Here is a 17,398-nt window from a genome sequence, read left to right as displayed (position 1 = left end):
GGGATGAGCAAGAAATGATCTTGACCTTCCTCTTTGTGACAGCCTTGGAGGTACTTCTAGAGGGATATCATTCCCCCGTCAGTCTTCTCTTCTCAAGGCCGAACATGCCCAGTTCTCTCAGTCTCCCATTCTAGGGCTTCGGTTCCAGGCTCTCTGTCGTCTTTGATTCTCCTCTGAACCCTTTCTAGTTTTTCTGCATCTTTTAAAAACTTGGGCGCCCAGAACTGAACACAGTATTCCAAGTGAGGTCTGACTAGGGTAGGGGAAAGGGGAATAAATGACTATTTCTTGTTAGACATTTTTGGTATCTAAAATAGAGGTGGAGGAGAAAAATTGGTGAATCAATATGGGCACTTCTAGTTACGGCAGTTGTGGTCCTCAGATGCTGCTGGGGAAACGAGGTAGCTCTTCTCCTGTGGAGCTTCCAGCTTTATGATTCACCTGCATCTCCCCTTGATGACTTTTAGAAGTTAGCCATGTCCCCTGACCTTAGTGAGATTAAATATCCTCTTCTTCTTCCAGAATCAATTATGGAGAGCCAGTGTGGCGTAGTGGTTAAGAGCATGGGACTGGGACTCGGACGATCTGGGTTCGAGTCCCCGCTCAGCCATGGAGCCCACTGGGTGACTTTGGGCCAGTCACAGACTCTCAGCCCAACCTACCTCACAGGGTTGTTGTTGTGGGGATAAGATGGAGGAGGAGAGATGATGTAAGCTGCCTTGAGCCCTTTGTAGGAAAAAGGCAGGATATAAATTGAAAAATAAAATAAATAAAATAAATAATAAAATCACAGAATAGTAGAGTTGGAAGGTGCCATGAAGGCCATTGAGTCCAACATCCTACTATTGCAGGACACCACATTACACCATCCCCCCTTCCTCTTCCTCTTCCAGAATGGTGTATAAAGTTGCTTAAGACGGTTTCTAATCATACTGAGCCAAAATCTCAAATCTGACAATTTTGTCACTCTGTTCGCTGGATGCCAAGGTTGGGAGGGGACCTTTTGGTAGTTTGGGGGCTTGGGGGGACAAACAGGGTCAATGCATGGGGCAGGCATCCCGGTGCGAGGGCTCGCTTCTGTTTGCTGGTGGGAGCCGTTTCTTTTGGACTGGAAGGAAGGAAGCATGCCTCTTAGAAAAAGTTGCCTTAGTATTTATTTATTTTAGTTATATTCTGAAACAAATCCCCCACCCCATCCCTGTGAGGTAGGCTAGGCTAAAAGTGAGCTGAAATGTGTTCTGGAGTGCAGTGTGTGACTCAGACGTATTTCTGAGCAATGCATTTCAGGCCACAGAAGGTTTGATCCTTAGACAGGTGCTCATGAGATCCCCATGCGCGCCAAGTTGCGAGTGGAGCTAGTTGGCCTCTGAGAGTCTGTACAGCAGCACCACAGCTGTCTGCAGGATTATGGTAGTTGTAGTCCAGCCCCCCTGGAGAACATCAGCTCAGGAGAGGCAGGAGGAATCCACTGGGAAGAGGGCTGGGGGTGGGGGGATAAGCAGACTGAACTGGGAAGTGGCTTAACTAGGAGAGCAGCTGGGAGGCAGACACATGTCTTTCCAATCATCCAACAGGAGTTGTGGGGGTCAACTCCTGTAGGCAAAGCTTTGGCCCAGCCTGTAAGCGTCCAAGAAATATTCTTGAACTGTCTGGAACTGAGACTTCTGGACAGCCTGCGATCCCTAGCATTGGCCTTTGAAAAGAAAATAAACATCTGATTTTGTTAATGCAAAAGGCAGTTTCCAAGAAGGAGGGTTGACCTGCTCCCAGGAACATGAGCTGGGAGCAAACTCAAATGCTGGGAAATCAGGGCTGATATCAGATCGGCTTGGACATATTTAAAGATGGATTATCCTATGGTTACATCTGCCCGGAAGTCAGTCTGTTTCTCTATTTATCTATCTGCCGTCTATTCATCACCTGCTTTGTAGCCTACTAAAGAAACAACTATTTTGCAGGCAGTGGAAAAGAGATTCCTCGAGGCAGAAAGAGCCTTTCAGAAGTAAATATCAGCGACGTGCCCAGCCCCCTGTCCCAATGCCTGCCAATTAATGGCCTGTGAGATAAACAAACCATATGGGTGATGGAGATTCACTCCCAGGATTCTTGGTTCGGAGAAGAAAACAATTTCCAGTAAGCGGATTACCGCTTTTAGCTGAGGCTTTTAAAACAACCTCCGCCCTCCGCAACAGAGCAATCTGGACTGTTTTCTTTGCAATTCAGGAGTGAGATATTATTATGAGCCAGGAGGGAGCCCCAGAACCCATTTTTAGCACCAGAGCTCGGTCCCCGAATGTGCTCCTGGACCTCTGCTTTTGTGCTCAGATGAGAGAGGCAGAAAGAAGCATGATGGATATCAACTCCTGAAGGCACCAAGTTCATCCATGGGGTCTGTGGAAAGTAAGGCATGGATGTGACCAAGTTCTGGGGTTGGTTGCTGTGAACAGATGTCTCCTCCCCTTCCTTCTCCTCTCCGTTGGGTCCCAGTCCCAAGATGTCCCCTGACAAGGAAGTCCCATGGGTACATATGTAAGACTTGAGCATCATTTGAAGCAAGAGGAAGCCAATGGAAGGAGGTCCACATTGGCAGCATGTGAACAGTGGGGAGAGCGTCCGTCCCACCCTAATTTAATTCCACCGGAAGCTTTCTTTGAGCAATTATTCAAGGCAACCTGTCTTGTTTCTGTCCAATGTCCATCTAACATGAGGACAGACACTAAATAGGTTATTGAGCATAATTGCTCCACTGCATGGAAATTTCCCCCGTCAGACTTCCCCACTGACGTTAATGGCAAAATGAGCATCTTTCATCACTGACTGAGTGAAACTTTTTGGCCATGAAGGTTTATTTCCTTTACACATTGAATTTCTTTTCATTTAATGCTAAGCCAGTGGAATTCACACCACCTGCAACTGTGTTCTGGAGAGAAAGAAGGTCAGAATGGCAGAAGATGCTCCAGTTGAAATGAAGAAAGGGGTCTAACTTTTCCCTTGTCCCCTCCAATGCTGCCTCCTGCTCTCATGCGGGGAGGAACCTGTAAAACAGGGTAAACCTATAACCCCAGTTGGAATGATGAACGCCACTGCCCTCACTCCGAACTGGCTTTGTGACACCTTCCTGTAGCCAAATTGGACTGGGCAAGCTCACACTGCTAGCCAGAAGGGCCTCTTGCTTATGCAGAGAGGGTTGTGGGTCCTCTAGAGAACATTTACACCTCCCAACACTTTTCCCCACTGAAAATGCCCATTCTAATTCAGCTCAAGGGCCATTGTGGTACCCTGAAGTGAGGTACTAGGAGGTCATCTCCAGAGGTGATGATGGATATTCGGGTTGGCTATATTTGGATTAGACTAATTAGTCCCAAAATGATTCCTGAATTAATTCCATCTGAGTGCCAGAATCCATGCCTGTCCCATGGAATATCCGAGGGTCAATGCCATGCTGGCCTCTCCAGCTAAGATGAAATGGATCCTTGTGAGATGGTCCTAAACATACATTCTGGCTTGAGATCAGAAGATAGCCAAGCCCACATCAAAATATTTCATTCTTTCAGGTGTATTTACAAAGCCTCTGTCTTTACAACATGTGTTTTCCTTCCTCAGAGCATTGTACGAACACAAATTATTTAGTTAATCGTTGAAATCCAAGAATGGATGAACACAGATCGTTGTTAATGATTTGCTAGTCAAAGGGAAAATGTCAAGTTTAGTGACCCTGTCTTCTGAGCCTAGATTTCACTAGCCTATGGAACAGTTTGAAATGCAATCCTTTAAAAATAACCCCCCTTCCAATTTATTCATTGATTGGCTTCTTCATTTTTATTGCCCTCTTCTGACGAGTTCCAATGGAGGTGTACAAAATCAGAGAATGTAAAAGCGTGTTGCAAAGAGCTTGCTTGCGAGGGGAAGGATGGAGGCCTGTATGCGCACGTGTGAAACGCAGCGTGTTTCCTCTTACCCTAGAACAGACCAATGGAACCTGAGTGGTTTTGAAGAGCAAGAGTCATCCTGTGAAGCTGACTTGAGGACGGTTTAGGACGGGCAAAAGAAAGTACTTCTTACAATGCAAACTCGATCTATGGATTTTGCCGCCATGGGAAGTGGTGATGGCCACCAATCTTGATGGCCTTCAGAAGGGGGAGTGGACAAGTTGATGGAAGTAGAGAAGATCTGTGGCTGATAGGCTTGCTGGCTAGGGACTGAGAGCCAGTGTGGTGTCGTGGTTAAGAGCATGGGACTGGGACTCAGGCGATCTGGGTTCAAGTCCCCGCTCGGCCATGGAGCCAACTGGGTGACTTTGGGCCAGTCACAGACTCTCAGCCCAACCTACCTCACAGGGTTGTTGTTGTGGGGATAAGATGGAGGAGGAGATGTAAGCTGCCTTGAGCCCTTTGTAGGAAAAAGGCAGGATATAAATCAATCAATAAATAAAAAAATAACTCCGTCACCAGAGGAGGCACAGCTGCATTCCCCAGGTGCTGAGGAGCTTGGACAGGCAGAGGTCTTGCACCCGTCCTCCGGCCAACTGGTTTGCCATCATGTCTGCAGAATGCAGGACTAGATGGACCTTTGGCATGATCCAGCATGATGGTTCTTATGTTCTTATGTCTTGATATTTCCCCCATATCCTCTCCTCCTTCACCATCACTGCTTCTGGAGGGGTTGTGGAGGCTACGGCAGGGACAGTCTTCAGCATTTTGGGGCTGAAGATATAATTAGGAATTTTGCCTCCAGGATCTGAGGCTGCATGTCTTTGTACACCGGTTCCTGGGGAACATGGGCAGGGGAGTACTTTTGGGCTCCTGCCCTGCTTGAGGGATCCTGAATGTTTGGAGTAGCTGGATCCTTGGTTCCTGAACCCTCATCCAGCAGGGTAATTCTTATGTTTTAATGTTCTTTGCATGAGGTTAACGGGGTGCTGTTGCATCCAAGGCCCAGATGGAGGCTTCTGGTGCAACCGGTTGGCTACTGCATGTAGATCATGCTGGACTTGATAAACCTTTGGTCAGTCAGTGTCTGGAGCTCTTCTTAGGCTCTAATTTGTATCATGTCTCTGAACTGGGAGAGGACATCGCGTTAGCTTGGTAGCTGAAGCTTATTAATGAGCCTCAGTGTTGAGTATTCCCTTGCCATTGGCATGGGCATTTCTAGGAAATCTCAAACAGTTGGACAATCTAAATAATATATTCACAAAGGCCTCTAATTTCTCATTGGTGGGACTGGGGAAGGGCCTGAAATTAAATCCCCAATCTTGCTGAAAAACTGTCTTTGTAGGCTCAGAATGTCAAGGTCTTTTACATATACCTTTATCTTGCATAGGAGATTACAATAAATCCTTTAACGGCCGTAAACTTAAACTTGTATTCACTGTACATAATCCAATAACACACTTGTATGCATGTTTAGGCAGCAGAAGGAACTGGTTGGCTTTGGTTTCTATTCCTCTGAATCTTTCATCCGTGTCTTCCTACTTTGACATCAGGGTGTGATTTTTTTTTTAATCGCTAAAAAACGTGTACACGTTTTCATGGGCCTTTCTGCTACTGCCTACATTTTTATTCTAATTATATATGCACAATTATGAAGGCACTGTTTCCTGACATGCACATTTTTACGCACATTTCTGATCCAGGAACTGCATCACAAAATTTGGAGAAGGACAAATATGGAAAGAGAACGGCATCGGAATTTGTGTATTTGTTAGACAGGATTCAGCAATTTTCCATTAAAATGAGGCCCAAGCAAAATTCCCCGTGTTCTCTAGCCCTGAGCAAGCCAGGCCCCCCCATGGCATGGATTGTTGCGGTGTGGGAAGACAGGGGCAGGTCTAGGCACTGAAAAAAATCTGGAATTTAGGCCCACAAGGATCCCCTCCCCCAGATTTGCAGGTGCCCCAAAGTCTCTTTCTGTGGACACAGCTTTCCTGGTGGCTAGCAGTGTGAGTCCCCCTGCAAGTCCCTGCAGGACCAGTGTGGGAACTGCAGGACCAGCTGGGAGCTTGGAGCAGTGGGTTCCTGGTCTAGCTTCCAACCTTCTCCTTGAGGGTGCCTGTCTTCCTTCCAGCTCCTGCTTCCTCCCATGCCTTGCCAGGGCCCTGTGCTTTGCTGTCTCCGAGCTCACCTGGCTCCTGGCCCTATTTTGCCCCGCTGGTATCCAAGCCCACCTGGCCTTTGTCTCTGGTTCTGCCATGGCTGGCCAGTGTCTGAGCCAGTTCTGCTTTGGCTGGCCTTGGTTTCTGGAGCACCTATGCTGCCTGCCTCACCTTCTCGTCTTGGTCTTGGTCTTGGTCTTGGTCTTGGTCTTGGTCTTGGTCTTTGTTTTAGGCACTCCTGCACTGGGCTAAAATCTCATCCGTCTCCACCATCCCTGGTTCTCGTGCTCCAGCACTACTCTTGCTGTCTATTATTAAATTACATGCCCTGTTGGTGCAACATCTCTGCTTCCTGCAGGCTCCAAGTCAACCTGAGTCTTTTAGAAAAACGTTTAAGCATCATCCTCATCCCTTTTAAAAATGGCTGCTATCGCCCCTGTCTAAGGAAGACAGGATCAGACCCTTCATGTCCTGCTTTCCAGAGACACGAAGGTGGTTGGCCACTGCATGGAAAAGATGGACTTGATCTGACTTTTCCTTGTCATCAGCTGCCTAACTGAACCTGTTCTAGCCCTGGCTCTGTTTTTTCTCCATCAGGCAGGAAAGGGGTCTGGGTGCAAAGGGGGAACAGCAGTGCCTTTTGAAGAGGATGCAGGAGCCATCTTCTTTCTCTCTCCTGAGTGTCTCTGAAAATTGGGACCTGTAAATTGCAGCAGCCCGGAGGCATGATGGTGCATCCTGTATCGCTGCCTGGAAAAGATCAGGTTGAGCTTCAGTGATTTCAAGGGTCGCAATTGCACATGGCCCTGGAAGGGGCTCATGGGTGGATTTGCAAGTGGCTGTGGGGAGAGGAAGGGTGAGATTCACCTGTTTCCCCATCAGTTCTGGTCGTCTGTGCTTGCACGCACACACGCACACGTGCAGTTCCCAAGGAAGGCTTCTGTGGACTTGAGCAAACAAAGCTATTGTGGACTTTGCTAGACCATCTTCTCGGTTAATGATTAATACCGTCAGGCAGGCTGAGATGCAATTACCAGGAGTGAGGGAGAAGGCCACGTTGAGCAAACACAACTGAGTTTTACACAAAAGTCCTAGGACGCAGCATTCCCAGGAAATGACTTCTGTGGATCTTGAAACACTGTGCTCTCATGTCGGATTTCCAGATGAGGGAGAGGCTTAGATGGTCCTTCCTTTGCACCATAAATGAGATGGAGATGGAAGAGGACAAGAGTGGATACTGATCTGCATGTAATCTACATATGCAAAGATCTATGCAAACTTAGACATAAGTATTACAATTGTGAAATAGAAATACGTCACCAGAAAAGGACAGGGTGACCCGTGTGCTTTGATCTTTGTGCCGTGAACGGGAAAAGTCAAGCTTCTGCCAGTTCCCCCTTCCTAGAGATCTTGATTTTGAAACAGGATGTGGACTGGACAGCTCCCAGATTGAGGATGACTTCAAAAAGAGGACTGCCCTTTCGAAGGGGACACTAGGTCATCCTCAAAGAGGCATTTTGAATATGGCCGAAGCCAAGCCCAGAAAACTGTTTTGCACACATCTCTGCAGAGATGAATTAAACAAACAATACCCGGTTGCTTTGATTTAAACCATTGCCTTGTGTGCCGAATGTATTCAATCCGGACAGGATAACGGCCAGGAAAGTGAGATTCTAGGAACACAGCGAGATGAGGAGATTGGATGGGCTCATTTAAAAGAAAGCACATGTACTTATGCCTTCAATTGACTTGGCATTAGAAGATGCCTCAGGTCAGAAGCTCGTGTACATTTTTAATCTTGTCCGTGCTTTGCTTTGCTTTGCTTCTACTCATGTTGCTCTTTCCTGTGCTTAGCTTGGAAAACATGGTGGCTAGGTGTGGTCCATTCCGGCTTTTCTGTGTGTGAATCTTGTGAGCAGGTGCCGTCTTGATTTTCACCAGTGAGAAGAGATAAGGGGATGATGGAGCAGGTGGGGAAGGGGGGGGCTGGGGGAAACACATTTGCTTGATTTCTATGGCAACTGAAGCTTGGAAGTGGCCACGTTTCCACTGGTTGAGAGGTTCTCAAGACGTCCTTCAAACCAGGCTTTCAAACCCCAAAAACCAAAGAAGGGAAATAAGACTGATAAGCTTTACAGAGCATTTGTGAGAAACAAGTCGGGCAGGACCTGTAAGCTGGGGACCACAAGAGCTTTGGATCTTACCTTTTTACAGACCAACATGTTTTGATTCGGCTGCAATAATTTTGGCTGTGAAATTGGGTTGGCCTCCTGGAATTGATGGGACTGGGAAAAAAGAGACGTTCACAAAATGGGATATTTAAGGAAACCAGAGGTTTCTATTTAGTTGCTTGATCATCGGCATGTTCCTGGATCCACCCATTAATTAAACTTTCAATATTGGATATTGCTAAAATATACTGGTGGGAGGTGTGATATTTTTGGAGGTGGGACCGTTAGGAGAGTCCAACCAGAGCAAACCAAAGATTCGTGCAGTCCAATGACCACCTCCTCTCACAGCCTTCAGCCCACATGTTTCCAGGAGCTCAACATCTGGCCTTCTGGAGACAAGGCCTTCCTGCTGGTTGCCCTCCAGCTGGCTAGTTTTAGGCAGTGGCCCCGGAGGTCTGGAAATGGCCATGTGCCTTACTTCACTCCCTTCAAAATGTGGCAAGCCAGATCCCGCTGGCACTGGGAACTGTCCTACTGAGTGGGGCTCCGGACATCAGCTCCCTGGCCTGCCGTGATGAGCATTGACCCAGCAGATCCTGCTGACTGCCAAAGTGGTAGCCTCTGGTAGACCTGTCCTCCTCACAGAATGGGTTTAACTTTCAAAGTCAGTGGACATAGAAACATAGAAAGAGAGCAAGCATAGAAAGAGAGCGAGTCAGAAGGGGTCTCCCGGGCCATCTAGTCTGACCCCCGGCTCCAGCCGGCTCCGCTCACGACATGCCCACCAGGTGCATGTCCAGCCTGTCCTTGAACACCCTCGCCACTGGGGCCTCACCCACCTCCCGTGGAAGCCCATTCCATATCCAAAGCATTGCTGCTTGTGGAGGTGAGGTCCATAAATGCATCATGCATTGCAAAAAAGAGCCCTTTCTTTTTCCAGGCCCATATTGTGAGAAAGGAAATAGAAAAGTGTTTATCCTGTCTAAGAACGTATCTCTAAACCATTGATCATTTTAATAAAAACCTCAAAGCAGACTTCCTCAGCCTGGCTCATCCTAGCTAGGATGGCCAATGGTCAGGAATGATGATGATGATGATGATGATGATGATGATGATGATGATGATTATAACATTTCTATGCCGCCCCTTGCCGAAACCTCGGGGCGGCTTACAACATGATGAATGATGGGGTTTGTAGTGCAAGACATCCAAGGCAAATGGATGGAAAAGTCTGAGAAGAGGTTGAGGGAACTTCAAGGTAACTTACAAATTAACAAACAGCACTTTGCTATCCATTGCTAGTTTATTGATAATATATTTACTTTATGTCCCTTTTGGACAAAGCAGGAATAAGTTGCTGCTTCGGTTTCAGGTGTTAATTCAGTTCTGCTTCCATTTTGTTGTGCAGTTGTGTGCAAGCTTGCTTAATAGTGTTATTTCATTGTATTTGCTGGGATTCTGAACTGGTATAGCTAACCTTGTGTTGTGAATTGCTAAGCTGTGGGCTACCACCTACTGGTATCCATAATTGGAAATATTCGGGTAAGAAATGAAATTCAGGGAATATAATCTGCATTTTGCTGGCACGCTCTGCTTGAGAAATCTCCCCCCCCACCCCCCAGATCTGGACAATGACACACCCCAAAACTTCCGATGCTGCATTTTTATTTCAGTATGTGCATTTCCACAATGCCAAGGAAATGTGCTTGAGCAAATTTGTCCCAAAATTTAGATTAATGCACAGGTGTGTCCATAGACACGCCTATTTTATAATTCTCAAATTCTCTTTCATTATCCAACATGCACAAATTTGCTTGATGATATTTTCCCCAAATACAGACTAATGCACACTCCTGTCATGACGGTTAGTGGTTTATTTCCATATGCAACACATACACAATCCTGATCAGTAATGATAGCATTATCAATAATAATTGACATTTCATTCTAATATTATGCATGATTAAAGTACAGTATTTATTTATTTATTTATTTATTTATTTTGGAATACTTGTATTCTGCTCCATTCGCATAAGCCTCGGGGTGGCTTCCAGCAAATAAATAACAATACAAAAATATAGAAATTGGACACATCCAGGCAATAAATAAAACCAATAAATAATTTAACAATTAGTTAAAATAACGTTTAAATAAAAAGGTCTTGGCCTGGCACCAAAAAACAAATGATGGCGCCAGGCGGACCTCTCTGGGGAGCACATTCCATAAATGGGGCGCCACCGCAGAGAAAGCCCTCCTCCGGGTACTCACCCTCCCAATATCTTTCATGGAGGGTTCCCAGAGGAGGGCCTCTGCCGCTGATCTTAGAGGGCAACTGATGGATTAGGGATGCAGCTGATGTATCAGCCAAAGCTGAAGGAAGGTGCTCCTCGCCACTGCCGACACTTGAGCTTCCAAAGACAGCTTCAGTTCAAGGAGCACTCCCAAACTGCGAACACTGTCCCTCAGAGGGAGTCCAACCCCATTTAGGACAAGGCCAAGTCCCCCATCCTGAGGCCCGAGCCACCCACCAACAGGACCACCGTCTTGTCTGGACTGAGCTTCAGTTTATTGGCCCTCATCCAGCCCATTACCTCGGCCAGGCACCGGTTCAGCACAGCCACTGCCTCACCTGGATTAGTTGAGAATGAAAGGTAGAGCTGGGTATCATCAGCGTACTGATGATTCCGCAGCCCACACCTCCTGATGACCTCTCCCAGCGGTTTCATGTAGATGTTGAACAGCAAAGGGGACAAAATGAACCCCTGCGGAACTCCATGGCATAGCTGCCATGGCGCAGAGCCATAGTCCCCCAGCACCACCTTCTGGAACCGGCCATTGAGATAGGAGCGGAACCACTGCAAAGCAGTGCCTCCAACCCCCAATCCCGCAAGCCTATTCAGAAGGATACCATGGTTGATGGTATCGAAAGCCTCTGAGAGGTCCAGTAGAACCAACAGGGATGCACTCCCCCATCTCTCTCTCTGCACAGGTCATCGTACAGGGTGACCAGGGCAGATTCAGTACCGTACCCGGGTCTGAAGCCGGACTGAAATGGGTCCAGATAATCAGTTTCATCCAAGAGTGCTTGGAGTTGTCCCACCACCACCCACTCTAACACCTTGCCCAGGAATGGGATATTGGCCACCGGTCTATGGGATGAAGAAGGGATGCCTTCTTTAGGACTGGCCAGACTACCGCTTCCTTTAAAGGGGCAGGTAACTGGCCATCCCTCAGAGAGGCGTTGACAACCTCCAGGATCCAGGTCCCAATCGCATCCTTGGCTTTCTTAAGTAGCCAAGATGGGCAAGGGTCCAGTAAGCAAGTGGTGGGACGCACAGTACTTGGCACATCCATTAAAATATAAAAAATAAACCTCAGCAAGTCTTGTTTTATACATCTAATCTGAACTTCTGATATCGGCATCTCAAAGCAGTCGCCCTGTAATGATGACTGTTTCATGATTAGGCCAGGGAGTGGGTTGGGAATCGGACAGCCCCACGTCTTGATTCCAACAGAAGCAACTTGGCCTGGAAAGTTGTACCCCACCCTGAGAATTCAGTGTTTCATCTCCAAATAGGAAGTGTGGAAACCATTTTTTAGCCTGTGTCATGTGCTACAGAGTTTATCTCCTCGAGAGGGTTGTTTGCTACCTGTGGCCAGTAACTGCCTGGAGTGGCTCACAATTTTCTGAAAACACCAGCTGGGCAGGTGGTGGAGGGAGCTCTGAAGGAGCTGTGTAGGATTGCTCTGCAGTTTGTAGGCAGTCATGGAAAGCTGCTTCAGGCTGAATGAGATCCGTGCATTGTTATGTTCTCCAGTTATGACGGGTGACCGAGGGAGGAGGTGGGCTCTCCCACCCTGGAGGCATTCAAGATGCAGCTGGACAGCCGTTGGAGAGGGATGGTTTAACTGGGATTCCTGCACTGAGCAGGGGTGGGACCCAGGGGCCCTCTGGCCCCTTCCAGCTCTCCTATTCTGTGATTCTATGACCATCTGTGGCTCTCTGAAGTGGGCAGGCAGATCTCGTTCCTATCCTGATCTGGACTGATCCAGGACTGAAACCGGAATACCTGTTCAACAAGTGCTTAGCAATGAGCTACAGAACTTTGTGCAAGAATGTATTATAGCTGGGGATGTGGTAAATATTTGGCCCTTGGGGCGAAAGTGGTACTTTCTGGCGATAAGGAGACTCTTTCCCAACTCTTCAATGAACTTTTTTAAACAGCTTTTTTGATGGCCTTTGCACCATTTCCTCCCCAACCCGCTGTCACTTTGGTGTCATTCAAACCAAACCAAAATAGTCATTTTCTTCCTGCAAATAACTACATAGGTCAAGTGGTTATTATATAGTAAATGTGATGTCATTGCTGCACTGTAGCTGGTCAGATCTGTTCACATTATGATTTGGTAAAGCCAATTGGGAGTGAGGACATTACCCTCACTCTGAATAGGTGGAGACTTTTATTCAATTTTACAGCCGTGCTTTGCTGGTGGGGTGGGGCGACTGGGTGGGGAAGGGGGTGCTTTCGCACTGTGGAACATGTTTGTGAAAAGCATCCCCCTTTCTTCTCAGGTTTCCAGAACAACCCCTCTGCATTTTGCTACCTGAGGCAAAGCAGCAAGTGTTTCCCCCCTCTAAAAATACAGGTGCATAATACTAAAGCCAGCCAAGTTGCACACGAGGCAGAGAATCTCTTGGACACCTCTCCCCGTCTCTGGCAGTATAAATAGCAATAACGCTTGCTTCCCTTTTGCGGCACTTGCAATTTTCCTTGTGAGGGAGCTGCTTCACTCTGCCTCATGGCAGAGCCATCCCTGTACCGGTCCCAGACTAACTGGGTTATTTTGCAACTTCTGGCATGCATTTCCATGCGGCATGAGAGCCAGACAGTTGCAAATCCAGCCCCCTTTTTTTTATAATACTCTTAAAATGTTTCTAATCCCCAACAGCAATCAGCAAATGACATTCACCAAGGGGTGAGGGGAAGACCTTTTTTCAGTAAAAACATTCGTTACAGCTGCTGCGGTTACACGCCGACAGTCACAACACCGAGAACAAACCTTCACATAACCTAATTCCTCCAAAACCTGGGGAAAGGAAGACTTGTAGAGAGGAATACTTAAAAATGACGTCTGAGCCATTAATCACACTTACCTTACTAAACGCTGCAGCTTCTCCAGTATGTCGGATCACATACACCACAATGTTCCCCTTAATCTATTAGGACAGACATGCATTTGGGGGGCTACCAAGCAGTCTGGATGCAAACCACATCCTCGGGGAGAAGCCCGGGTCTCCCCACCTCAGGGTCGCTCTCGTTTCAGCTGCAAAGTTTTCATCCAGGTCAACACGCCGCGCTCTTGATGGGAGAAGCCTCAGTCCTCCATTTCTGTCTCTGTCGCAAAGGGTGCCTTTGGCTTCCAGGAATCCAGGAATCAAAGGGAAGCACAGGGGAGCTTGAAGGTTCTTTCCCGGGGAAGGGAGCTTGACGGATGCAGCGCACGCGAGACACATTGGCAGGCGCCGCTGACCACATGTGCGGCTTCTGCTGCGGCTGAGCATGACTTAATTGACTCGGGAATGCCTCCCTTCACTTCGTGCCGGCAGCTGAGCGGCTCCCGACAGAAAGAGCTCAGAACAGGGGCCGGGTAGGAAAAGAGCCGGCGGGCAGCCAGGTTGCCAGGGAGGACGCGGCTGGCTTACCTCCCCAACTGGAGTGACAAGGCGGGAGAGAAGAAGTGGAGGAATGAGACTGTGTGTGTGAGGGAGGGAGGGCGCGAAGGGGGCTGTAGTTTTGGAAAGCAGGTCCGAGGCCAAGCACTGCGCACCGTGTCACCTTAGCTATGTCACAGCCTCCCGGTAGGATGCATTCGAAAAGAGCAGGGATCCGGGCAGCTGTGGTGCTCATAGGTTTGTTACACAAATCCCGAAAGCAAAATAAAGAGAAAAGGTAACGCAGCCACTTTACTATCCTATAGACCTGTGTTTTGATTTTGTCTCTTGAACGTGAGGGTGGAGGCGGGTGGGGGGCAAGGGAAGTACGTGGGCGCCCTGGTTGCCAAGCCGGGGCAGGTTTTGATCCCGGGCTACAAGAAGGTGGCCTCGTCTTGCTGTTGTGGAGGTTTGTGTGTCTGCTTGTGCTTATTCCGTGCCACTCTGGATTGGAGCAGGGGGGCCGGTGGTGGAGGTGGCATACAGCTGAGGGCGGTTAAGGGGGCTGGAACCAGGATCTCCCGGCAGGGAAGTTTGTGTCCGCAGAACTTGGTCTTGAATTCTGGCAGCATGTTTGGGACATCCATGTAAGAGAGAGAGAAAGAGAGAGGGAGAAAGAGAGATGTGGACCAGTGGCATTTTCCCCTGGCTGTCGATATTTAAAGCTAGGGACGGGGCTGCTTTTCATTTGAGAAGCTGGGATGGGCTCAGAAGGAAGCCAGCTGAGCTGGGGAACCTTGCTCAGTATGGTCAGTTGGCATTGTCTTTTCTGCTTAGAAATTAATCAGGTTTGAAGCTGTCTCACAGTGAAGCAAGCACTTTGTTTTCTCCGCACGGTGGCAGGTGTTTCGGTGTGGCTTTTCCCTTCCCCTCACTCTTGGGGAACGAAAATGTTTGGCTGGATCTGAGGTGCTTGAGGAAGATTGATTTCTTTTTAACCTTTCTTCTGCTAAAAGACAAGCTTCAGAATCTATCAGGGTGGATGCAATTTTGGGATGAGGTGGTTAGCATTCTTGCATGTTGTTGTTGTTGTTGTTGTTGTTATTTCATAGTAATCTCTGATGTGGGTAAAGGGCTCACAGGTCGACCTGAACCACTGCAAATGCATTAAAATGATCACCACTTGGCAGGATCCCAAGCAACGCAGGCGAGTGATTGGGAAATGGGTTTCACTTTAAAAGGGCCATGTGGCAACCGTTTGGTTTTGTGTTGTTTGTTTGTACAGTGCTGGCAAACACGCTTGGTCCTTTACAAGGTGCGAATGGGCTGGTCTCCACCCCGGGGAGATTACAGTCCAGTCTTCTGGAGAAAGCAGAGCACCGAGAAAGGGGAGGGAAAGGGAAGCAGAGGTAAACAAGGGGGGAACCTTCCTTTTCCGCCTTGGGCTTGGTTACAGTCAGGGATGGGACGGAAGACGCCATGCTCCAAAGGCTTTGCAGAAAAGAAACGGCCCAGGTGGCATATTCTGCATGGTGCCTTGGTAAGCAAATGGACCGCCTTAAGAAATGCACAGAACCCTTCAGCACCTGGTGGGTTGGTTAGCTCACCAGTATCAGCTTTGCTGGATGAAGCTTCCCGGGAGAACCTGTGTGTTCCTGCAACCTTCTTCCAGCTGTCAGTGCAATTTCAGCGAACTCTGTGAGGCTACCAAATGTCTGTGCAGGAAAGTGCTTGCAGCTTTCTGGGGTTCCTTGGCCCTTTTTGTTTCTGGAGGTTCACTCTAGCTGATTTCTCTCCCATCCGATACCTCTAAGAAGTTAAAGGGATCAGTTTTAGGAGGCAAAAATAACCGCTCATGACTCGGCCCTTAATCTTGTTAGACAATTTGCAGTTCGTTATTGGATGTTGCACCTTGGTTTCCCGGAAGCTGGGAAGTGCCTGGTGGGTGCCGTGTGATAATGAAGCAGTAAGGGAAGAGTGTGGAGACTTTAATATGCATTCTCAATGAGAGGCAGCGCAGTGTAGTGGGTAAAGGCTTGGACTTGGATCTGGGAGACCAGTTTGAATCCTCACATGGCCATGAAACTCACTGGGTGACTTTGGCTTGGTCACCAGTTATCAGCCGGTTGCTGTGGGGATAAAGCAGAGAGGAGAAAGCTTGAGGAAGCTGTCTTGGGTTCCTTGCTGGAAAATAAAATCAAGAATCAGTCGAGCAATTCATTATATACCCTAAGCATGGTGAAAGCAGACACACTCCCAGATGGATGGCCCTGGACTTTGAAGCAGCATGTTTTCTCCATTGGAGACCTCTCGGCCCTCCTGCAAAACCCCCCTCAATGCACGAATCCGAACTGCAATTTTGGGAATGGTTTCCAGAGTCCTTGACAGAAGGCTGTTTGCCTTTATTTGCCAGCTTTATCTCAGGCAGCCTTCCCCCACCTGGTCCCTTCAGCTGCCTTGGATCATAACTTCAGGGAAGCCAGAAGTTGCTATTCAACGCCTCTGGAAGGCAGTGATCAAAGAGGCATCTCTCCTCAAAGAGGCTCATTTTCTGTTTCCTGGCCAAACTCTACCCTCCTATGTCGATCTCCCAGAGTGCTTCACTGGAAGAATGATCAGTTGCTACATCCTTTGAAAAATAGCCTTGATAACTACAGTAACAACAATGCACAACTGACGCTGGGGCTTCCATTGAGCTTGTTCGGCCTCTTCATGGTTCTGTTGGAGCTTCCTCTTTGCATTCCAGTTTCTGGTACTCGTGTTTTCGCATTGTCCACTTCCGCTGTGGCTTTTGGAATCCTTCCCCTGGTTTTCTCCCCTTTGCAGGCTGAAGTTCCCCCTTCGGTGCTGATTGAAGCGGTTGTTTTGTAATGGAATCATTTCCAGAAAAACTCTCTTTTGCTTGAGGGTTTACCCTGCAGGGTTATCCCTTGGAGTCTCGTGGGATATTGGGGCCTCCCTGTGTCCATTGATGCATTTGAGAACCATTTTTTTTCTTTGAAATGGGGGAAATTCTCCAACACCATTATAATGCCAATTTTCTTTGATCTTGCTTAGATTTTTGCACTGGTGTGTGTCCCCTTGGTTGTTGCTGTCCTCAGGTAGTAATTATAAAGGGTACAAAAGATAGCAAAATGCAAACTTACTGAGTTTCTCTCAAGCCCTTCTGAAAACTTGTTCCAACTAGTCTTTGTATCAGACTGGAAGCTTTGATTGCGTGCTTTTTTCTTTTTAATTTGTTTGGAAAGGAATGCCTCATTGAAAAAAAGGAGGCATGTTTGTCCCAATGACAAAAGTTTTATTTGTGTACTCTTCATGCACATTTTTCAAATACCCACAAAGTGTGTTTTTTGTTCTATGAATTATGTCACACACTCTGAAATCTATGAAGGGACTTCAGGTTGTGTCCAAGTCCACCTCTGGCTCTTTTGGAAGATGTGAGCTGGTTAAATTCTAGCCAAAGGTAAATGGCCATGAACTTCT

The 17,398-nt window shown here is 47.7% G+C and overlaps 1 protein-coding gene across 6 annotated transcripts in view; it reads left to right on the top strand.

Annotated features, from left to right (window-relative positions):
• RAP1GAP2 (RAP1 GTPase activating protein 2) overlaps positions 1 to 17,398 on the top strand; it is a 125,688-nt gene that overhangs the window by 30,177 nt on the left and 78,113 nt on the right. The window lies entirely within an intron of this gene.

The sequence above is a fragment of the Varanus komodoensis genome, unplaced genomic scaffold, assembly GCF_004798865.1.
Source record: "Varanus komodoensis strain SLA01 unplaced genomic scaffold, ASM479886v1 scaffold20_1, whole genome shotgun sequence".
Classification (NCBI taxonomy): Eukaryota; Metazoa; Chordata; class Lepidosauria; order Squamata; family Varanidae; genus Varanus; species Varanus komodoensis.
Note: the sequence above shows the minus strand (reverse complement) of the source record. Positions and strands in the feature narration are given on the sequence as shown.